The sequence below is a fragment of the Charadrius vociferus genome, unplaced genomic scaffold, assembly GCF_000708025.1.
Source record: "Charadrius vociferus isolate BGI_N301 unplaced genomic scaffold, ASM70802v2 scaffold43, whole genome shotgun sequence".
Classification (NCBI taxonomy): Eukaryota; Metazoa; Chordata; class Aves; order Charadriiformes; family Charadriidae; genus Charadrius; species Charadrius vociferus.
This window is the reverse complement of record NW_009648043.1, coordinates 6,268,962-6,274,961: the sequence shown is the minus strand read 5'-3', so window position 1 is coordinate 6,274,961 and position 6,000 is coordinate 6,268,962. Positions and strand designations below refer to the sequence as shown.

The window sequence follows — 6,000 nt, the reverse complement described above, 5'->3', positions numbered from 1 at the left end:
TGAAAACCTGAATTTAACTACATTTGAGAAATAAAAAATAAAGCGCTTCTCACATTTTCAAATCACGCTGTTTACTTTGGAATCTTTGTCCCACAAATTTGACTTTGTCCTTAGGTTACCTGACCTCATGTTTATTTTGTACAGGGTTCCTAGAATGGGTGTTAAAACCTAACAAATGCAGACACTGTTATTTTAGTTGGAAAATGTGGTTTGTTAAATGGTCCAGACTGAGGTAGTTATTTTTACTCTGGAATCTGTGATCAGCACTAGCCCAAATGTTTCAGGTTTTCTTCAGTCCCACAGAGGGCTGCTAATAGTGCAGCAGATATCTCACTGTGCAATTATCATTATGCTGGCATTTTATATTCAACTGTATCAGGACTATAAGCATTAATCTGTGACTTCACAGATTATGGACAGCATCCAAATATAGCAGTTCAAATTAAAAAAAATAAATTTAGAAAACTGCTTCTTTGATTAGAAAGGGTTCACAGTCTGAAAGGTCAGCAATATTGATTTTAGGAGAGCAGTTGTAAAGTGCATCTTCTGCAACAATCGAAAACAGATATGACTGAAATAACTTTGGCATGAGCTCTTTAACCTTAAGTCTTAAAAAATGGATTTTTGTTCTTGTGAAGGTCAGAGAGATTTTTCTTATGAGATGCAGAAATCTACTCCATGCTGCATTTGTCATAATTCTATATTTTAATGATGGTTTAGTGCACTAGGTACCCAGATTTGGATTTGTTCAACAATTTGACATAAAAAATTACAGTTTAAAGGGAAATAAGCACAGCTACAAGTGTGGTTTGCATTGCACTACAACTTTTGATGCTTAGAGTCTATTCCTTTTTACTCAGTGCTATTGTAACAGCAAAGAACATTTCATATCTTACCTTGTGCTACCTGGAGTCTGTAAGATTTGGTGGAATAATGGCACAGTTTTGCTAGCATATTGTTTGGCTGGAAATACCTGTAATTTCTTCTTTCCCAATTTGTTTGAGAAAAACACAGATTGACACTGAACTTGGTGTGCTGGCAGTTTGAAATGAGAAGGAAGCTTATGTTTTTACAACATGCTGTACTTAGGACCCTCCAGCATACGTGGTTAGATGTGACTATCACACGCACATGCTGAACCTGTAGTACAGATGTAAATGCATATGTTAACCCTTATAGGTACGTTTTCCAGGGCTGTGCTACTCTAACACATTCCTCTTCAAGTTTTGAAGACCACCCATAGCTCGCTCCCTGTTTGTCTTGAAAGTTTCCTCTGGAGGACGATGAACAAAATGTCTTGCACATGTTGGGATGTTACTCTAAGCTGCTCTCTGTTTCCAGAGAATGCTCTGCTGGTTGTGTGGGCTGAATAATAATCTCAGGGAACAGAAAAGACAAACATCTCCAAAAATCTCTACCACTTTGCTTTGAGAGGGTGTTCTTGAACTGTCTGTTTTCGCCCACTGCTTATTCAGATAACTGAGCTGTTATCTTGCTTGATTTTATTGGGTACCCAGTAACATCTAAGACAGATGTCATGGCTGAAACTTTACACTGTTTTATTTTACAGTCACGTGCCCACCCACAGTAGCTAGTTTGGAAACAAGTTTTCATTAGACCTCTGGCTTAAATTTTCTTGTACGAATCTGGAAAAATACTTTAAAATAGAATCCAAATTATTCACATTTTAAATTGACTGGTCACATGTGTATTCTTACTGTGTAAACAGTCCAGCAAGCAGATTTATGAAAAAGAATCTATTGTGCAGTTAAACAGTGACTTGAAGCAAATACTGCAACATGTTTTATGAAACCGAAGTTCATGACTAAGTTTTAAGGAAAAGAAGACCCTGCTGGAGATAATATTCTTTAGATAATAGCCAGTGTTTCTGGGTTTTAAGCCATAGTGTCTGTCACACTGCAGAATCTCTTCTGACTGGGTAGGGGCAGATTTAATTCTTGCTTCTTTCAGAGAAACAATCAGTATTGTGTTGAGCCTGCTGTGAGAATATGGTTATGATTGGTATTGCATGAGCAAAATCCCCTTCCAAAGTCTGATAATTTCTCCATTCAGAGTTTGCATTGCAAAAATGCCTCCAAAAAAAAAAAAAACCAAACAAAAAAACCCCAAACAAAACGTGCAGCTTTAGTGCACCTTTGATCTCAAAATTCAGCTCATTTTGGAAAGGAAAGTTCTGGACAAATGTGGAAAAAGCATGGGGCTGGAAATTGCCAATTTGGTCTGTAGATGTGTCTTTAACTACCTCCAAGATGGCCTGGGATGGAGCCATTACTGTCAGGCACATAGTGTAAGCTGTCTTTTTTAAATTGCAAAAATGCAGATTTTATCAATCGCCTGGAAAACTTGACAGAGTTCATCCTGCTTCTCTCTCAGGTATCACATATTACAGGAGTTTTAAAAGCTGCTGGAGAGCTGACTCTGTAGCCTTGTTTTCACATGAACAGAGGTCAACATTTTCTAGTATAAAATGAAATGTTAGTATCTGTAGCCTGAAAAGTAGAAGGCTTATTTCTGAATCTCCAGCATGAAAAGCATGAGAGGGAGATATCACATCCAGCAGCAGGCTGTCTGCAGGTTTTTCTCCTGCATGAGGAAGTATTTGCGAATACATATAGTAAGGAGGAGAGTTGGTGTTGTAGCACCTAAACTGAAATAGGTATTAAAAAAAAAAAGCCATACAAGCCCTGTGTAGGTTTACCTGGCGTAGTATTGTGCCAAAAATACCTTTGGTACCAGACAGATGTAAAACCGTTACACTCATCTTGAGTGATTCAGCTCTTCTTCTCAGCCACTTCTGAGAAGAGCTAATTAGCTGGATACAGATGTGTTTCCGCTCTCTGAATTAATTCAGCCAGAGCCAACTTCACTGTCTCTGCACAGCAATGCATTTTGCACAGGTAGACATAGTACCTTTGCTGTTGAGAGGAAGCAGTGAGACAGTATTGCTCATGTGCTGGGCACTGTTTTAGCATACTAGCTATCTAACCATAACCAATGTATAAAAAAACGAGTTTTTAAATTTTAATATGGGTCTTGAAGGACATTATTTCATGGATACTCACAGGAACCTTGCTACATCCCCTGAGAAAAAGAAAACAAACAAGACATGCAGCTGATTTTATGAGAATGTCATGAGTGGGTGACGCTGGCGTCTTAATAAATGAAAGATAATAGGTATGGTGGAAAAAGCTGTCTTTACTTTCAAGGCCCTCAACCTGCCACTTATGTTTGATGTAAAAGATATTTCTCCAAGAGGAGGTATAGTGAGGTGAGCAGAAAGGAAGAATGAGAAAAAGATCTTTACATCTTTATTCTGAACAAATAAGATAGGATATAATTTAGGACAGCATGAAAGAAGCGAGCTAATGACAGCTTGATGTGGCCATATCTCACAGATAACATGGATAAAAGAAAAAAAAAAAAAGAGAAAAAAAAAGGGAAACAACATGTTTTACTTCTAACCAAGATCTAGAGGAAGTTGCAGTTGAACATCTTGCACAGGTTACTGGCCCAGGTACCCGTATTTGAAAATCGGGATTTAAATTCCTGAAAAGCTGAGAAATTGTTACTGGAACTTTAGAACTCTGCATACCCAGAGTGGAATTATCCTCTCTTTACCTGAATGCTTCACTCTTATATTGCCAGAACGAGAAAGCTGGACTTCATAGTCTAAGGAAAGAACCACGTCTGATGCAAAATTCATTATGAATTAATGTAGACATTTAAAACAAATCTGATGAACTTCACCCTGTAAAGGCACGTGTCTGTTGGTTTTGTATGGATTTTTTGGATGGAATATACTTGCTTCACTCAGAATAAGCAGGGAAGGCAGGGAGCAAGCGAGGAGTGTCATGGAAGAAGGCATGGGGAAAGGAAGCACTGGCTGGGGCAGATGTGGGAAGCAGAGTAGGGAACTGCAAAGTAATAGTGTCCTCAGGAGGCACAGAGGAGATTGTGCACAGAGGGGGCTGGATTTGTTCAGGGGAAAAGAAAGGGAGATGGGAATGGAAATGGAAAGAAAAGAAGACAAAGCTAGTGGGAACTTTTGAAATGTAAATGTGTGAAAAAAGTAGAAATGAAGCAAAATGATAGAATGAGAAGGGGTGATTTTTGCTATTATGCAGAAATGGAGTGTGGTGGGAGCTCTGGATAGGAAAGATTACATTATGCATAACAAGGTTTGATACATTTTTAAAGCAGATTTAATCTTAAAAAGTATATTTATTTTATATAATATAGTAGGGGGATGAGAACTCTTCTCATCACAAAAGAACAAAGAACTTTGGAAGTATGAAACTTCTGTTAATAGAAAGCAATTGACAGATGGTATAGTATCAGCAACTGGTTTCCTTGGAATGATACCACATTCACATTGCACCCTACAAAAGCAGGACATTTTTTCCCCCTTTTCAATGTAAAATGCAAAAGGCACTGAGGAAACAGCTATTTTTACTGCGCAGATAACTAGAGATATTGTGGTGATAAAGGGCAAGGCTATTGTGGTAGCAGTCAGGAAAGAAGGGCAGGGTGGAGGCTCTGCAGGAAGGGAACTTTGAGAAGGATGCATCAGCAGCAGATGGGGAATGGAGACAGAATCTCACTCACGCACTTCATTGGAGCCCTCTCCTCACACGTAGCTGTTTTGGTAAGATGGGTAGGATTGGTTCATTGTCTGTTCACAAGACGAGGCAGTTGGTACCATGAACTACATGCAATCATAAAGCAAAGGCATTTTGATAAAATAACTCTGTACTTCCAGCTCAAAGTGCTGGTGATGACTATGCAAATAACTCCAGTTTTGCTCTTGGATTTATGAAGTCATCAGAAACGAGCCATCAAAGTAGTGCCAATAATCTAGTTGCTTTTTCTGTATTTATTCAGCAAACAATTGGAAGCAGAATTACATTCCAACCATTTCATTCTACAACCCAGTCCTTTCTGATTAGGAAATCTAACAGAACATAAAGCCAACACATTTAAATATCCTCCAGAAAGTGAAACAGGAAATTAACTTCTCTGTTACTTCTTGACACAGGAGCTATGCGCACTTCAAATATAACGGTAGTATGAACAACTTACTATTTCTATGAACTTCTATGCAAACATGAAAAATAATTTAAAAGTCACATTTGGAATTAATAAAGGTCTGCACCGTCCTGCAAATGAACGACTTAGGACATTAGAACCACATGCTAAGTTTTTATTATCACTCTTCTTATTAATGCTGTTTAATATTAGTGCAGTAGTTTCTAGGAGTCCCACTCATGGATTTTTTGTAGTGTTGTTGTGCTAGGTGGTATTTAGTAGCAAAGGTAGATCCACACTTCCTTTGCTGGCTAAATGGGAATTTAGGCAGTTCGCTGCCTGTGAATATTGCTAGCAGTCTCAGCGTTGTTTGTATAGGGCTGGTTCTCTTTAATGGTATTTCTGTTGCACTCCTCTTTCATGCAAAGACCTTTTGGTTTGCATAGGGGCTCATAGATCTCTCTTGCAGCAGCCCAGTACCTGCAGAAAGCAGTGGGGTTAAAGTAAGCTGCAGTCAAGTTACTTGAAGCTATTGGAAGAGACTCTGACAGTCTTGGCTAGCTTGGTGTAAAAGAGTGGCTGCCTGAAATCAACACAGGGACCAACGCCACCAGAACTGGCTAGCTGAAAAGATGATTCACAGTTTTGGAGTTCTTTCCTGAGAGAAGCTTAGGCAGACATGAGTTGGGCCATTATGTTAGGAAGAATTTTATTTCTGCAGTTGAAGTGATGGTCAATGAAATTCTATGGCAACAGTTCAACCTGTATATCTGCTTCCTTGCCAGGCAGAGACAATGCATCAATATTTATGGAATTATGCAATCTTCTTGGAATCTGAAAAAACGCCAAGGAACTGTTTTTCTCTCCTCAACTTGAAATATCTTTGCTATTTTCTTCTTGACCAAAACAATGACAGTAATTATATATTATAAGATTCAGTTACTGACCAAATTT

At 38.5% G+C, this 6,000-nt stretch overlaps 1 protein-coding gene across 1 annotated transcript in view; it reads left to right on the top strand.

Moving 5' to 3' along the window:
- CPED1 (cadherin-like and PC-esterase domain containing 1) overlaps nucleotides 1–6,000 on the top strand; it is a 147,778-nt gene that overhangs the window by 843 nt on the left and 140,935 nt on the right.